The 18,803-nt window shown below is 41.5% G+C and overlaps 1 protein-coding gene across 6 annotated transcripts in view; it reads right to left on the bottom strand.

Annotated features, from left to right (window-relative positions):
* CDKL5 (cyclin dependent kinase like 5) overlaps window positions 1-18,803 on the bottom strand; it is a 289,528-nt gene that overhangs the window by 254,430 nt on the left and 16,295 nt on the right. The window contains exon 2 of one of the 6 annotated variants that reach the window (XM_066599825.1): window positions 17,424-17,452. The exons of the other annotated variants lie outside the window; for them this stretch is intronic. The gene's annotated coding sequence lies outside the window, so the exon portion shown is untranslated. The remainder of the gene's footprint in view (window positions 1-17,423; window positions 17,453-18,803) is intronic. 6 annotated transcript variants of the gene reach the window in all.

Raw genomic sequence — 18,803 nt, 5'->3', positions numbered from 1 at the left:
AGTTTGTGCGTCCATTCAGACAGCATGGGCCCCAGCGCATATGCAACAAAGCCGCAATGCCGTTGCCTATTCTTCCCTTCCCCCCCCCCACCGGCTCACCTCCTCTCTCCTTCCCTCCGACTGTTTGCAATGGGAGGGGCGTAGCTTAGCTCTGCCCCCACCCCATTGCAAACAGCCGGAGGGGAGGAGAGAGGAGAAGAGAAGAAAAGGGGGAGTTTAGCAGTCACACTGCTAAACTTCCTCCCACCTCCTCTCTCCAGCCCCTGTCATTGGCTCTCATAGGAGCCCATACAGTGACCGACGTATTCTGCCCGGAAAGATAGTTCCAGGACTATCTTTTCGGTTCGGCATGAAAGCGCCCAGAGCTAGATTGGCCCAGCCGGGCGCTTTTATGCAGCGGGAATATGGTCATGTGATCTGATGCGTTGGAATCCAATGCATCAGATCGTAGCGTATATCGTCTGGCTATGAAAACGGCAGGCCGATATACGTCCATGTGAAAGAGTCCTTATGCTGTGCTGGCGGATCGTGGGATTATGATGAAACTGAAAGCAAAAGTCTCATCATCAAGATGGTGTCTGATAAGCATCAGACAGGCGGCTGCACTGCATGGAAATGACTGCAATACACAGAGGAGACCTTCAGAATACGACAAGCAATCAGGTGAGGGGGGCAGATGAGGAAATAAGTATTTTTTGTCAGAGTGACCCTTTAAATCATGATGCGTTAAAGTTTCTTCTGGCCTTCTGCATAATAGGGTATTACAAGGACTTTCAAGTATAGCTATGTTCACATAATGTACTGTATTTCATTCCAGACTCCATACAATGGAAATTTCTAGTTCTTTTTATACTAAGTGATTTAAATAAAACAAATCATTGAGCGGCTAGGTCTGTGCCTGAAGGGAGGGATAAATTGCTCAATAATCTTAAACAAATAGCATACCATCCACTTCTATTTTGGCGGATCAGGATAAACTGCATGTCCTTCCTGCATTCAAGGTTACTGGCTGGTCAGAGTGAACTATGCTGAATCAATGCACATACTAACAAAGGCGAAGTTCGTAACCCAAACTGTAGTTAAAGCTGCTTTTTATAAAACGAGAAACAGCTCTCATAGTGTCTTAATTATGTATATATGCTTTAATAAAAATTCAATAAAGAATAAAAACAAGTAACATAAAAGTGAAGAATAAAAACTCATGACATAGGCTGCCTGTTCATGGGCAAGTTGTCATTGGGTTATCCAAGGCAATAATCCGGCCGCGGGTAACGCAGTGAACGCTTTCAATAGGCTTACTATGGAAAGCGCAGCCCGACATCCATGAGCGGAGTATCATAGCAATTCTCCACTCGGGATTCAAATCGCAGCATGCTGCGATTTGCCGCACTGAGCCTATCTATCAGATAAGCTCAACGCAGAGACCTGTCAGTTCTCCCCCCTGCTCCCCTGCGGCGGAACATCACTATTAGAGATGAGCGAGTATACTCGCTAAGGCACATTACTCGAGCGAGTAGTGTCTTAGCCGAGTATCTCCCCGCTCGTCTCTAAAGATTCGGGTGCCGGCAGGGGGCGGGGAGCGGTGGGGGAGAGCGGAGAGGAACGGAGGAGAGATCTCCCTCTCCCTCTCTCCCCCCTGCTCGCCGCAACTCACCTGGCACCCACGCCGGCAGCCGAATCTTTAGAGACGAGCGGCAGGTACTCGAATAAGCCACTACTTGCTCGAGTAGTTTGCCTTATCGAGTATGCTCGCTCATCTCTAATCACTAGCAATACTCCGCCTCGGCTGTGGGCAGGCAGCCTTAAGTTGAAGAAATAATTGCAAACAAACCGCTATGGGGCCCTTGTGACAGAGATGCTGTGCCTCTATGATATAGACAATGATGCAAATATTACCATGTCGTATTTTTCGAACTGGGAAGTAAACTGTATATATATATATATATATATATATATATATATATATATATATATATATATATATATATATTTGATATATAAATATTTCAAAATTCTCAGTTACTCAGCAAGTCTATATAGTTGTATGTCAACATAGAGAATAGTTCTAAACTATCGAGTGGGATAAAACAAATAGGAACCAGGTTGTTTGATGTAAAAATATCAGATTCGAAGATATTAACACATTTATCACCCGCTGCGTTCTCTTTCATCTTCTTAATTATTTTCTTTACCTGGGGAAAAACTAACATTCTTGGTTCAAGACAGTAAAATGTAGCATGCATTGTATTGTTTTGCTACCAATCACAAGCTACATCCATTGTCACAAGGTCGGTATTTTGAGAAATTGTTGTTCCTATGACTTATTTATGAGCTTCCCAATTGGCAAACATACTGTTATAGACATTTAGAGTCATGCAGAAATACCCTGAGAAGGAACACAGTTCTATCTTATAGTAAGTAGTCTTTCAGGCAGGATCCTTTAATGCTTATCACAAATCCCATGTGAGGTGAGTCTGGTGCACACGACTGTTCTGGTCAGTAAGGCTGGGGTCACACGGGACGTATTCCCGGTGGAAACCGCAGCGGGTTTTAGAGCGGCTTGGCCGCACGCTTTACTGTTGCAGCTGGCTCTCCCATACAGGAGAGCGCAGCCGCAACGGAGAAAAAAAAAATTTGACATGTTGCGGACAGCGAATCTGGGCTTTGCCGCTATGGATTGGCCTTCCCGTGTGGACAAGATTTTTCACAAATCTTGTCCACATGGCTGGCTAATACCGGGATTAGCACTGCATGCGGATTTGCCACAGCAAAAAATTCCGGACGGCTGTGAACCCAGCCTAAGAACGCTAATATGGCACAAGTGGAAAAACCTTCAAAATAATAGAATTAAGTAAAATTGAACACATGGGAAATTCTCTTCCTCTTGTTTACTACAATTGTAACTATAAAGGAAAACTTCTAAAGCCTTCAAGTAAGTTTCTATTGGTCGTGACAAATGTGTCATCACGCCAACAGATTATGGCCGAACAACCACCTCATTGCTCCATGTATGGTAAAGGAAACAGGTCACCAGGATCATGCTGCCTGGACCAGCGGGCAACATGAACCCAGGACACATATGTGCACTGCGCCAATGTAGGTTTTATTCTGGAATGCTTCAAGGCTTCAGAATAAATATACTTTGAAGTTTGACTTGGAAGGGCGCTCTAAGTCATGGAGGCGGGCTGTACTGGTCTCTCCCCACCATGATCATCTAGAGTGACAGTTCCTCTCGCTGCCTGTGAATAGGGAGAGGAGCTGTAGTTCTAGATGACTGAGGAGAAGCCAGCGCAGCCTGCCTCCATGACTTGGAGCGCCCCTCTAAGTCAAACTTAATTTTTTCTGTGTTGTATGCACATAAATGCTGAACATTCCAGTAGGCAGACCTCGACCATCCTTACTGCCCACAGTGCCCTCCAATCCCAGACTTCCTCTCTCTGACTAAATGGCTAACAACAACACATGCCAATGGTGTCACCAATTCCAAGATGGTATCAGGTTCCCTTTAACCCCTTAGTGACAGCCCTATAGTGTTTTTCCGTCCTGCAAATGCGGGACGTGTATGAAGGGCAATCGCAGGGTGCCTTCCCTTTATGCATCCCGGGAGTTGTCTGTTTCTTACAGCTGACACCCGGCGGCAATATCTCTGATGAGCCGTGTGGCTAAACGGGGCTGTTAACCCTTTAAATGCCGCTGTGAATTCTGACAGCGGCATTTAAAACCCCTAAACGATGTTCAGGGGTCCTGTATGGCCCCCACGATGAGATTGCAGGGAGCTGTGCAGGTGTCATGGCAGCCGGATGTCATAGCAGAATGCCTATCAAGCTGTCCCCGTGGGGTGGCTTGATAGACTGTCTGTCAGATTGCAGTATGATGTAATGCTATGGCATTATATCATACTGCAGGAGTGATCCTAGCAGTTGTGGTCTCCTAGAGGGTCTAAAAAAAAAAAAGTAAAAACAAGATCAGTAAAGTTTTACTAATTGCAAAAAGAAAGTAAAAAGTTTAAATCACCCTCCTTTTGCAATATTTATAATAAAAGACTCTAAATCACAAAACAAAAATACATATTTGGTATCGCTGCGTCCGTAAAAGTACGATCTATCAAGGTAATGCTTTATTTAGCCCGCACAATGAACATCATCAGAGAAAAAAAAAAGAACGCCAGAAATGCGCTTTTTTGGTCACCCTGTCTCCAAGAAAAAGAACAATAAAAAGCGATCAAAAAGTCATATCTATTCCAAAATGGTACCAACGCAAACTACAGGATGTCCTGCAAAAAAATGAGCCCTCGCACAACTATGTCGACAGAAAAATAAAAAAGGAGATGGCGGTAGAAAACAATTAAGAAAAATAAATATCTTTGAAAAAAATACAAGTAGTACAGCAAAAAAACTATATAAGTTTGATATCGTAGTAATCATACTGACCCATAGAATAAAGCTATCAGGTCATTTTTGTTGCAGTTTGTGCGCTGTAGAAACAAGACGCACCGAAAGATGGCGGAATTTCCTCTTTTTCCATTTCTCTCCACTTAGAATTTTTAAAAAGTTTTTCAGCACATTATATGGTACATTAAATAGCACCATTGAAAAATACAACTCGTCCCGCAAAAAACAAGCCCTCATACAGCGACGTTGATAGATAAATAAAGGAGTTATGATTTTTTAAAAGGGGAGAGGAAAAAACGAAGATAGAAATAAACAAAAAAGCTCTGTCAGTAAGGGGTTAGTTTTTAGTTGCGAAAATAGAGACAGTGAGGGAACAAAGTGCTAGTGACTCTAAGGCACCACTCCCATGAAGAAACATCTGACTTTATATTCTCCTCCTCGCCCATCCCCACCACTAGCTCATACCTAATGTAAAAGTGACAGCTCTTATTGTCTGTGTAACCTTAGAAACCTATAATAAAAATGATAAAATAACAAAAACTAAGCCACAACATTTTCATTGCAGGGAAGCAAAATTCATGCATCCTAGATAAAATCGAGGTCCTAACAGAATGCTAGTGGCCCATGCCATAATAAGCCCACATCATGCAGAAGTTTCTTAAGCCCACAAAAGTTTTTACTACATTTATGCAGCTGCTGCCCTGCTCTGAAATGTAACCCAAAAACTTAGGACTCAACGACTTTACCGCCATGAATAGATGCCTCATTGATACCAAATAATGTAAACCCTTAATGGGATCTTTGTTTTAGGCAGTAATGCCTACATCAGTCATGAAGTAACATGCACATATTTTGTATCATGACCCTTAACAAAATAAGAGTATTATTTAATGGAGTAAATTTCATTGGTTATACCAACTACATGACAATGAAAATGTGTATTATTTTCCAATTTTGTTCTTTTTTTCTATATAATTGCAACTGATTCATTTTTTAATGATTGTATTACAAAGGCCAATATGCCCGCAAAAAAAAAAATATCAATAGACCATAAACAAAGAAAAAATATCCAATTATAGAATGCGATACACAAAAACACATTAAAGGAAGTAGACAGCTCCATACATTGTGCAGTGGCCCAGGTTGGTACTGCAGGCTGAGTCCCATTTACTTCAACAGGACTCAGCCTACAGTACCGACTCAAGCCACTATGCAGTACATGGAGGTGTTTGCTTCCTTCAGCAAAACATCTAGAACTGAGACAACCCCTGTCATGATCTTTGGTCCTGAAAGAGTAAAACAAAAAGTGGTACCTTCATGTTTATACCCTTTATTAATTTTTACAATATAGTTCACTGGACGCATGGAGACAAATCTGGAATGTGTGTTTAACTGTTCCATTTACAGTAATGTAAAGACTATACCTAATGCCACAGTATAGTGAGTTACTAGAATCATTCAGAAAAGTTTTTAGAATAGAGTGTATAGAAGTGAACTGGAATGTAAGAATGAACATGTCTTTGTGGCCTCCAGCTGCTTTGGCTGCTCCAGCTGGAGTTACGTCAATGTTCTCGTTACGAGAGTGACATTATAATAGAGGAACCAAACTAGAGCTGCACTTTAAAACGCTGGGATGAAACTGGGAACCTTAGTAGTTTTGCTGTATTGGAATACACACAGTCAACCTTTGGTACATTGACCTGCAGTTTATTGATCAGCGAGAGATACAAGTTAATGCTCGAATGTCAATGTTTTGCCTCAAGACTTTTTTTTTTTTAACTCTAATTGCGCTAACATCTCTGATGGCCAACAGGAGGTAAGGAAAATCCTCTTCTCCCAGTCTGGAGTCATAAGGAAAAGCTATGTGAATGCTTAAACAGCAATTGTATAAGTTTTCTGAAGCAAACCACATTTGCGAATTTTTTTTCATTTGTAATGTCAAGATCTATGCTGTACATTTTAAAATAATCCTAATATCTTGCAGCTTTCACACTAAGCCTAAAGCCCAATGCACACGAGCGTATCTAATTTGCGGAATCCACGTGGGTCACCCTCATGGAAGAGCCGCAAATCAAGCAGCCCATAGGGAAGCATGGGCATCCATACATTATATAAAGCATGTTTTGGAGCATGCTCTATTTCAGTGCGGTTCCCACATGGATGGCTTCCACTGAAGTCAATGAAAGCCGTCCGATCCGTGGCCTGTCCGCAATTGAATTGCGGATGGGCAGCGGATTCCGCAGGAGAGTAGGAGCTTTTAAAAAAAAAATTCCACTGCGCATGTGTGGCGGTGCGATGGCCGATGCTTCCGCATACATCTGCACTGAAGAAAATAGAAGACCTGGACAGGAATGCAGAAGACCTGGACAGGTACGCAGAAGACCCGCACAGGTAACTGCAGTGACCTCGGCTGCGGGCAGTGTTGGATGTCGCTGTGGGCTCTCACACACGGAATCCGATCCGCCCACAGACATGAGGCCAAACTGTCTGCGACTTCTTGTTCTGTAGAGAAAACCTTTTAGTAGCCATCTCATCATCACAGGAAGGATTACAGTGAAAGGCAACACCTATATATAGATATCATAGGATCAGTCATTTACAACAGGTGTCAATCACAGCTCACCTCCTCCCTCTCCCTGCACAGTGGCCCCTGCATAGATCACAAAGCATATTTAAAACATTCTACCATAGAAGTTAATGGGTCAGGTCTTGCTCTTTGTGTGAATCGCCCATGAGTTCTGCTGTAAGGCATGTCTAAATGTTGTTAACTTGTCACAGTGTGTAGCTGCTGTCCATCACGCTCACCTGCCGCTGGGGCTGCGGTCTGCTGTCGCTGTCATCCACGCACTGCACACTGTGTCCTTTTCTCAGCCCAGTCCCTGGTGTCTGCCCATAGGCATTGACATGCTCTCGCACCCACACTTAGAGAGCCAGTGCACACTCCAGTACCTGTCCCCAATAACTGCCTGTCTCCAATGACATTACATGGGCTACAGAAACTCCTACCTCACTGATGATGATTAGCCGCCCTGTCACACAGTTATAATGACAGAGATGATAGTTTATCCTCACTGACTGTATATTTATGGCTAATCACACTGTTCTCCCAGCAAAAAGAGGTGGTCCTGACTCTAGCTGGTCATGTGATGCTGTGTTGATGCATCATGGGATTCTATCACAGCATACACGAGGAGAAAGCAGAGAGAAATTTAAAAATCCAAATGGTGTTTGATAAGTAGCAAACAAGAGACCGCACTGCATGGAAGTGACTTGTATACACTCATTGTAAAAAAAAAATCCAGTCCCTATAGGGAAATGTCAGAATCAAATGAAACTCCCTATGTGTGATTGTAATATTGATATAAGTAAGTGATTACAATACCAGAGCAAAACAATTTATTGTGGAAAACTGAACTTGTAGGGAGGCTCTAGTACCCTGTTGTACCGCCTCTAGCTTGGATACAAGATGTGATACGAGCAGACATGGAGGCTCTAGTACCCTGTTGTATCATCTCTAGTATGGATACAAGATGTGATATGGGCAGCCATGGAGGCTCTGGTACCCTGTTGTACCGCCTCTAGCCTGGATACAAGATGTGATACAGGTGGCCAAGGAGGCTCTAGTACCCTGTTGTACCGCCTCTAGCTTGAATACAAGATGTAATATAAGCAGGCATTGAGGCATACAGGTTCCATATGGTATCATGCAGCGTATCGGTCCACATTTGCTGTAACAGTGCCTCTGGATCATGTAAACTCGTGGCTGTTTAAGTTGGTGTCCCAGATGGTCCCATACATGTTTTATTGGCAATAAATCTGGCAACCGGGCAGGACACGGAAGTGTGGCCATGCTGTGGAGGCATTCCTGTGAGACCCTTGCTGTGTGCAGCAGAGCATTATTCTGCTGGACAATGCCTCCTGGAAGCCCTGCCATAAGAGGAACACATGTGGCTGCAGGATGTCCTGAACATATCGCTGAGCTGTCATTGACCCTCATATCCTCTACTATGGGTGACTGACTGTGGCATGCAATGGCCCACTAGACAATCACACCAGCAGGATTGAGGTGCTCACCCTTAGGTCTCTAGACACAAACATGGCCATTATCAGTGCCCAAACTAAACCTGGATCCGTCGCTGAAGACAACCTGGTTCCATTCCAGTCCAGTTTCCTCATTCACGACACCACTGCAGGTGGAGGCGATGGTGGGTGCGTGGGTGTCAAAGGCAGTACACCTAATGGGTGCCATGAGACCAAATTTTCTTAAGCAAGCATCTGGAAACGGTTCCAACAGACACCGGTAATGATGTTGCCACCTGTCTCTGGATGGCGGACAACAAAACAGTGGTCTGTCGAGGGTGTTCTGAGCTCGGTCCCCTTGTGTATGTGCCCTCTCGCATCCAATGGTCCCAACACCTACTAACAGATTGATCAGATCGGCGGGGGTGGCAGGCAATTCGTTGATATAACTACTCACATTCCAATAACGCGCCCCTCTCAAACTCTGCTAACTGGGTGAAATCTCTTCTCTGCGTCGTAGAGGCTTCTAGTGGTCAACAAGCTCTACACAAGCGGAAAAAGAGGTCACTACATACAAGGAGCCTCCGAGAGCCTCTTTATAGGCCAAGGGGGGAACCACTTTTGAGGCCTCAGGTGACAAGACCGTTCATCTAATCACCGCGCAACTCTCATCATTTCCATATCTGTCTGAGATGTAACTGCATGCCGGGTTTTGCAGCAAAATGACAAAAACTTTTTGGTGATTGATTTTTTTTTTTACAGTGCATCTAAGAGATCTCCAGCGTGTGACAGGCAATCAGGTGAGAGGGGCAGGGATCGAAAAATTTGTTTTTGCTGGAGAGCTTTTTTAAAGAGGAAAGCATAAGATGGTGATAAATCTGGTTTAAAACAAGTCATACCTGTTTGGCCCCTTAGTCTTTTTGAACAATTCTGAATGAACAATTCTTCTCCTAAATTGGATTTTTTCTCATCAGTTTCTACTACAAGATTTATCGTACCATATATAATTGTAGGTGTGAAATCAACCTGCTTTAAGAGCATGAACACAAATTTGTACATTAGAGTGAAAGCGCACAATCCTGATTCTCTTCAGTTATGACAGCAATAAATCTAACGCCTTTGAACTGCGACAATATTACAGTTTGGACTATTGCCCAGACACACTTGGTCATTTTGTCACTGTTAATCAATGTAATTGTAAAGTTGAATCCCAACTCAGTGTAGAATGGACTGTGTATGTCTAATAGATAACATGGCTATGTAATAATTCCATAAACTGCAAGTAATCCCTACCTATAGGCTCTATCTTACATATAATAGTCATTTTGCCATGTTTGATGAAGCTTTTGATAGGAATATGATCAGAAGTTGAGACAGTAATGGTTCACTGTTCTGCTAGTTAAAGGGACTGTCCAGGATCAGAAAAAAACAGTTTTCTTTTTTTCCAAAAACATCCCATGAAGTGTAATATCCAAATGAAGGCAGCATACACTTAATTTTGATGTAACAATTGTGCAGAAATTTTGGATTGGTCCCAAAGACACAGTCTAGCAATGCTTCAGACTAGAAGAGCTCTTTATCAAACCAAAGAAGCAAAGGCCAGGACCAGCTGTCATTGTGAAGTCCATGGGTCATATCTGGTACTACAAATCATCCCCAATCGAGTGAGTGAGGATTAACTACAACACCAAACATGACAGTGGATATGGATCCACTGTGTCTCAGAATGGATTTGACTTTGGGCTATTGGTTCCCTAGTTTTAACCCCAACAATTGGGATCTGGTCTTTGCTTGAGGAACTCCCTGAGAATTACCCTAGAACTACTCTTGTACTTGGTCAGGTTTTCCATAATGCAGTGCTGAATGATGTAGACAGGGAGGTAATCATAGAACAGAGGGCAGGCGGAATACTTTCACAACACAGATCCGGCCAAGGGTCAGAGCAGGCATCAGACAAAAGTGTAGTCAAATAATGAACCATGGTCAGGACCTCTCGGTGATTCAAGCATGGATCAAATACCAGGAAGTCAGGAACATACATGCACCTTCACACAGTATAGAGATTGATTGCTCAGGTGCCTCATGGTGCATGGGGTAGCTCTAAATAGCACAAGACCTGTCTGTAATGGTTGGGGACTGGAAAAGCTAGATGTATGAACTGGCCCTTTAAGAGGCAGGCCAAAACACACATGTGTATCCTGTGAAGAACAGGAAACTTACAGGAGATTAAATGGCTGCCCCAGACAACTTGAGAAACATGTTGGTAGCCATGCTCAAAACAGGAGGCAGGAGAAGCTGCTGGCCATGACCAGTAACCATAACAGAATGCCACCGTGTGTGGGAAAGAGAGCAACTCCCCCCACCCACCTTTTTTAAAATCCTGGACAATTCCTTTAAGTAGTGGAATTATGTAGAAACTACCGAATCATTGCTTTCTCAACTTACTTACAGCCATTTTGAAGACTCTTACATAACTCATTGTCTTGCCATAACTAATTTTAAAAGTGTTGTAAAAGCAGAACATATATAAATAAATTAACAAAATAACAATTCTACCATAAATATTAACCTTCCACAAGCCCGTGTGCTCTCAATAGGCAGAGAGGAATAAGGGCCCTTTTACACGGTACGATTATTGTTCAGGTAATCGTTAGATCGTGCAAAACTGAACGATAATTGTTCAGTGTAAATACGGCCAACGATTGAATGATGAACAATAATTCATTCACTTATCATTCATCATTCATGTTATGCAGGCATAAAAACCGGACAATACTCGGTCCGTGTAAATATGCAGTCGTTCATCTATGAACAACTGCCTGTTTACTGAACAACTGCCTGTTTACTCTGAATGGAGGAAGGTAGCTGGAAGAGATCTCCAGCGCGTTCCACCTCCATTCAGTGAGCGATTATCCTTACAGAGGCGATCATCTTTGGGAAAATTGATGGGCGCTTTAGCACCTGGCAGTCGTCCCATGTTAGATACATTTATATGGGCCAACTATTGCCTAAATAATCACTCAATCAAGCAGTTTTGACCAACAGTTAAAACAGTATAAAAGTGAGAACCAACTCTGAAATAAAGCAATTAATGAGCGATTTCTCGACCAGTGTAAACAGGCAGTCTTTGAATGACCACCTGTTCACAGTGAATGGAGGTGAATGGCCGGAAGAGATTCACCTCCATTCCTGCTGTGAAAGCACAGGAGCGACAATCGTCCCATGTAAAAACAACTTAAAACCACTCTAAAGCCACTGTCATCTCTGGCAATGGCTTATCTCCCTTAATAATGAAAGGATCCTTCTCTGCTCTGTCAGGGGAGAATTGGAAGGCCTTTCTACACATTTGATCCTGTGGAAATTTATCCCACCATTTGCACATATGCAAAGAACGAGTCAACCAGCAGTAACTGTTCTGCATAATTATAAATGGTATATATGTACATTTAGTTAAAAAATCAGATAAGATATAATGATAAAAGTGGACTATCAATAGTTCTGCAATGAAACATTGTCACAATCTTCACTGAGGATTAACTGAAATATCTCTGCTGAGGTCAATAAAGGTGGTAAACCTGTCACTTTGAAATCAATGAAACCTCATAACACTCCCTGCCGGCCAACGTTTCAAAAATACAATAATCCCCAAAGCCATAAAGAGTTGATACATTACTTGAATTCTATTTGACACAAATCATTCCACTGGCATCACATTTAACATCATATTCAGTACTTAATTATCTGAGAAGAAACCAATTTTCTCCTTAAATGCCATCTGAAATGTTCAAAAAGTATCCTTCGCATTTTTTTAATATTCAGTCTTGAAGTGGATTTTAGAGGTCAAAATAAAGTGAAAGAAATAGCACCAATAAAGTGTAATACATAGCAACCTATCGCAAGCGTAGAGACCTCTGCACCTTTACAAATGGGGCAAGAGAGAGGCCTTTGTAAATTAAAGCAGATCGGTCAGCTAATATAATGTTCTATGCAAGGGTAGCATATTGCAGCTGCAGATCTGTACTGCTAGTAGCCAAAATCGCACAAAAAAATAGGTTATGTGATTTGGCTACTAAGAGTGCTTAAAGAAAAGGGGAAAAAAACAGTTTATGCGAATGCACAAAAGCTAGTCAAACACTGCCCTGAGTGACAGCACTCTTCATATGAATATATCAAACTCATAAACTCTGTGTCTGATGTATCCTTCCATTGCTCCTAATAGCCGAACCTATGCAATCAATGTCTCTGGCTGAGCCTCAAAGAATCATATAATACGCCGCAATACTGAAGTATTGTAGTGTATTATAAAAACTATTAATTGTTGCGACATTTAAGTATATACAAATCTTAAAAGCTTAAAATAGCATAAAAATATTAAGAAATCTGAAAAAAAGCAAAAACCCCAACTGAGGCCACTCTGACGGGCTGTTTTTTGAAGCATTCAGCGTGGCGTTTAAAATGCGTTTTAAAACACCTCCATTGATTTTGCATATCCCATCTCAAAAAGGTGGCATGAAAAACGATCAAAAAGTCATATGGATCACAAAATGGTACCATTAAAAAGTAAAACATCCTGCAAATGAAAAAAAAAAACCTTTGTTGATGGAAGAAAAAAATATTAGGGGTCTTTGAATGCTACAACACAAAAAGATACATTTTTTTTAAAGGAAATTGTGAAAAGTAGCAATATATATATATATATATATATATATATTTTTTTTTTTTAAACTACATACATTAAGTTTTGAAGTAATCATACTGACCAGTAGATTCAGTTTAACATATTTATACCACACAGTGAACACCAAAGAAAATGTAAAAAAAACATACTAGAATAGCAGATTTTGTTAATTTTTTCTCAAAAACAGAATAAAAAGTGATCACAATGTAATATGTTTCCAAAAATGTGATCAATGAAGACTAGAGCTCATTCCTCAAGCAAACAAGCTCTCATGGAGCTCCGTCATTGGAAAAATAAATAAAAAAGTTATGACTCTTGGAATGTGGCAACACAGAAGCAAGTCTTAAAAAAAAAAAAAGAAAGACAGTTTTCATGTACAGAGATAGCAAAACATTAAACGCTATAAACTTGATATCAAGCTGACCTGGAAAACAAGGGTAAAATGAAATCCAAAAACAATGGTGGAATTTCTTTTCCAAACCCCTCCCCCTAAAAAAAAAAAAATATATATATATATATATATATATATATATATATATATATTAGAGACAAGCGAATATACTCGTTTCGAGTAATTACTCGATCGAGCATTGCTATTTTGGGTGAAAAGATTCAGGGGGAGGCGTGGCGGAGCGGGGGGGGGGGGGGTAGCAGCAGGGAACAGGGGGGAGCTCTTTCTCCCTCTCCCCCCACTCCCCGCTGCAACCCCCCACTCACGGCCTGTCACCATGGCAACAGAACGCCAGACACTGGCGTCCTGTATTGCCTATGCCTATAATCGCTGTACAAGCGATAAGGCATGGCAGAGCAGTAGCTCTGCCATGCCTTATAACAGCGATCACCAGGGCAGTGGTTAAAGTCCCTCAGAGGGACTCAAATAGTGTAAAAAAAAAAAGAAAAGAAAAATTTAAAAAAAAAATGTTAAAAAAACCCTTTTTTATGCTTTTTCTAATATTAGCATAAAAACAGGGGGGAAAAATTAAAACCCCACATATTGGGTATTGACGCGTCCGTAACGACGTGTACAATAAGTTGAACATGCTTTTTATTGGCAAAATACTAATTTTTAGCATTTTGCCTCACAAAAAATGCTATAAAAGTGATCAAAAAAGACGTACATTCCCCAAAATGGTACCAATAAAAACTACAGCTCGTCTCGCAAAAAATAAGCCCTCATAGAGCTCCGTACATAGAAAAATAAAAAAGTTACAGGACTTTGAATGCAGTTATAGAGAAAAAAAAACGATTTCCAAAAAAAAGGGGGTTTTATTGCAAAAAAGTGTAAAAACCTAAAAAAAATAACAATTTTGGTATCGTTGTTACCGTACCGACCCGCAGAAAAAATTTAGTGTGTCATTTATGCTGCATGATTAACGCTGTAAAAAAAAGAAAAAAAATCTATGGCAGAATTGATGCGTTTTCTCTCCCTGTTATCATAAAAAAAAAACAACAAAGTTTTACGATATAGCCTATGTACCCAAAAGTGGCACCGATAAAAACTACAGATCGCCACGCAAAAAACAAGCCCTTATATGGCCGCGTCGACGGAAAAATAAAAAAGTTATGGCTTTTGAAAAATGGAGATGGAAAAATACCAAAAAAATCGCTTGGTCCTCAACGCCAAAATAGGCCATGTCATTAAGGGGTTAAAGAGTTGTGGCTCCAGGAATGCAGCCACAAAAAATTGGTTGGTCGTTAAGGCTTAAAACGGGCCCGTCATTGAGGGGTTAAAATGCCAGAAAATAACACTGTGTGATGTATCTATAAAGAAGAAGCCAGCTTTGATTTAACAAAGAAAGACATAGCGAGGATGTCCCCCTCCTAGTTTTAATAGAAGTAACTGGTCACAGGAAATCCTCTTATAAACTACATTGTAAGAGCAGGAAATGAGGAACAGTAGGTGAACTGTTACAAATCAACTGAACTTGCAAATTTACGTGTAATGTACGGCCTTTTCATGTAAGCTCAGGGCCAACATGCCGGTAACACGCTGGGTGTAACAGGCAGAAGTGGTAAAGCTTGCAGAGATCTTACTCTGTGCAGATAACCTGCCATTAATATTAACGGCTCACTTGTTACTGCTGCCTTGAAGAACGCCAGAAGAATGTCCCCAGAAGTCATTCCTTAATACCGGAGAATGTCGCATTCCTAAATGTTTGCGATGTCATATGTGAATATATTGCACATATTCATTCTATCGCAAGGTACTGAAATCAAAACTAGTGCTCAGATATAGCATTGCAGAATCATGCCGCTGACTGAACTCAGTATGTATATAACTGAAGAGTGGTCAATCAGAGCAGCATGCAGTGTCTTAAAGGGGATGTATCAGAGGTCCTTGTGCAGGGAGGAGGGGGAGTAGATAGTCACAGCCTATACCTATTGTGAAAGGTGGAGCTTGTGTTATCTGTATATAGGTGTCACTTCTCATTACAATCCCACCTGAGATGACTGCTGAAAAGTTTTCTCTACAGATCAGTTTCAGAGCATTATTAGCCTCTGTAGTCCATGTGACAACTTCTGAATTTTAGAATTTTTTTAAAAATATGTAGATCGTAACCAAAAGTTTAAAAAAATGACCCCTAATTCTTAAAAAATATGTTTAACACAAAAATGTAATTTAAACAACAGTTCATTTTCTGATGATACATTTCCTTTAAGACTATCAATGCACAGTGTACATCAGGTAGTCAGCAAATCAGTACAGCCATCTTAGTTTATATGGGACCGAGGGGTCGAATAAAGGGGATTCTGTCATCAGTTTTATCCATGCCAAACTGTTGACAGATCTATGTAGGGATCGGGGAGCACGGAGGTATCATACTTATGTTTAAGGTGTCAGAAGTCGTAACAGTGCAAAATTCAACTATTAATCCCCGATATGTACCCACTGCAAGTGCTCTGTTGTTGAATTTCTTACTCCGGTACTCTTCCTCTCTGTCCAATCAGATGCTCTACAGCACCGATTGATACCTGTAGCAGTCTCGTGATTGGATATAACCCCTATATCTGCATCTTCTATAGCTAATGCTCCTGACTGGAGATAGGCTTTACAAGTAACACGTTTCAGAAACTGCAGAAGCCAATGTTAGTTTAATATCTCACTTGCACCATAAAAAACAACACTCTGAAAAATTTCACCATCTATACTCTTGTAAAGTCCTGGCTAAATCAGACTCTTAGAATGACTGGGAAATGACCAAGGTTTTCAATAGCACCACCTGTATGAAAATAATAAAACAGAGATATACTTACACCTCCACAGGCGTCGCCATACAACGCTGCAGCCCGCTGTGGTCCTGGTGATTCCTGTGACAGATGATGTCACAGCAAATCAGGTCTCCGCGGGAGCCAATGAGAGGCTGCAGTGTCAACGTCCGTTCCCCTGGCATCGGTTCTCACATCCTGTTAACCATGATGCCAGGAGTTCAAGAATTTGATGTTGCATTCTATTGCAGTCTATCATTGGCTGCAACGGTCACTTAATTTCCCGTGACATCAGCTGTCACAACAACCCCATGGTTGTTATTTTCACACAGAGGGTCTGATTGAAAAGGGTTTGTCCAGTAACCACACAACCCCTTTAATTTTCAGTAGCATATTAATGTACTCTACACATAATTAAAGCCAGGTTATGGAAATGGTAGCGCTCTGTACAAAACACATTGCCACAAACTGACTTGTGCCTTAAAAGGGTTGGCAACCCTGCCAGGAACTCAAAAGAAGGAAAAAAATATGTCTGGAAACAAATTTATCTTAAATAACTAAAACACTCGAATATGACAAACTTCGTAAAATATTTTATTAGTGAAAAATTCCTCTTTTCCACTTATTAGCCACTTATTTTCCTGCCCCCTACACCTTGAACTGACTTTTCAATGTGAAAGCCAGCTAAAATCCATTATGAGACAGTTTAGCTCACTGAGGGATCAGGTTACATACTGCCCATAAAGGTCCATAGAGAAGGGTTCAGTTTATATACAGTCCATAAAAGTCCATGAAGAAGAGCGGGAGAGGAGGAAGTAGCTGCAGAGTGAAATAGAGGCAGGAGACACACAGAGATATAGCATACTACAGCCTTTACAAGCATTCTATCTGAAATTACATCTATACTGCTCAGTACTGCAGTATACTGTACTCTATGCAGCTGCTGTTTCTGAGGGTTTGCTACAAAGAGATAAGGGAACAATATCTCCTTTTCTCTGTATGTGCAATTTATAGGAGATACCATAGCAGCTAGTCTCCACTCACCAGCTCAAAGAAAACAATTAGAGCCTGCACCATATAAATTGGTAAAATTCCCATATACAGAAATAGTGTTATTCCTCACTTACATCCATAGCAGCTTATTCCGAAAAGACACCTAAAACGACAAATTGCAAAAAAAGTATAAAAGAAATCAATCAACCAGAAATTGAAGAGAAAAACACAGATGGCTGGATAGCAATACGCAAAGCCATCTCCAACGAAAAATGGAGAGAAACACAGGTTAAAATAATACATAAGGCCATATATGGCTTTGATATCCCACCACATCCCAAATGCACCCAACAGACTGCTGGCCTGCCCTAAATGTAACAAGCCAAAAACAAACTTGTTCCATAACTTATGGAACTGTCTCGAAGCTCAAAAATATTGGGCAGCGATAAGATTACTAATACACAAGGTCAAAACATTTTTACTACCATTGACAATCCAGGTCTTTATACTCCATTTTCTCCCTGCTGAAATACAATCAAGACATTTGATCCATGCTGCTCTTATGGTAAGTAAACGTTGCCTATTAACACAATGGTTACAACCGCTAACTCCAAAACTCAGACATAACACACCAACTCAAGCAATTTCTGTGTATGGAAAGATTGGAATCAGAACATAGGGTGGAGGCACGGGCTTCACCTACAAGCCTCTCAATGCAGATTTGTATCACTATAAGGCCTCATGTCCATGGGGAAAAGAAGATTTTAAATCAGCAGCGGATCACCCGCACGCGGATCCGCATCCCATAGGGATGCATTGACCACCCGCGGGTAGATAAATAACCGCGGATGGTCAATAAAAGTGAATTTAAAAAATCGTGGGGCATGAAAAAAAATTGACATGCTCCATTTAGGTGTGGGTCTCCCGTGGGGACGGCTCCCGCAGGCTTCTATTGAAGCCTATGGAAGCCGTCCGGATCCGCAGGAGACCCGCGCCTGAAATAAACTCACCTGCTCCGGGCGATGCAGATCTTCCTTCCTTCGCGGCAGGATCTTCTTTCTTCGGCCCGGCGCATGGGCGGCACTCAGCCGGTGTGCCGAGCACATCCGCCAGCCGAAGGAAGAAGATCCGGCCATGAAGAAGAGAAGACCTGCCCGGTCCGCTGCGGGTAAGTTTATTCTTATTTTCAGCCCTCATGTCCGCGGGGAAGGAGGGACCCGCTACGGATTCTCCATGGAGAATCCGTAGCGGGCCTGATTTTCCCCGTGGACATGAGGCCTAAAAGAAAGCGATACTAATTGTCGTACGCCTTTCTTCAATATGCTGTGAAGTGCTTCTGTTTATTGTATCTTGTTCTTTGTACTATGTATAAAACCTAATAAAGTCTAACTAAATCATAATTTATGGCTCTACCAACATAACATACAAATTAGTGCAAGTTATATGTTCCTCATACACAAAACAAGCGTACATTTATTGCACTACCATTTGGCAGAACCATCAATGGAATGTTT

The sequence above is a fragment of the Eleutherodactylus coqui genome, chromosome 4 (genome assembly GCF_035609145.1).
Source record: "Eleutherodactylus coqui strain aEleCoq1 chromosome 4, aEleCoq1.hap1, whole genome shotgun sequence".
NCBI lineage: Eukaryota > Metazoa > Chordata > Amphibia > Anura > Eleutherodactylidae > Eleutherodactylus > Eleutherodactylus coqui.
This window is presented reverse-complemented; position numbering and strand designations above follow the sequence as displayed.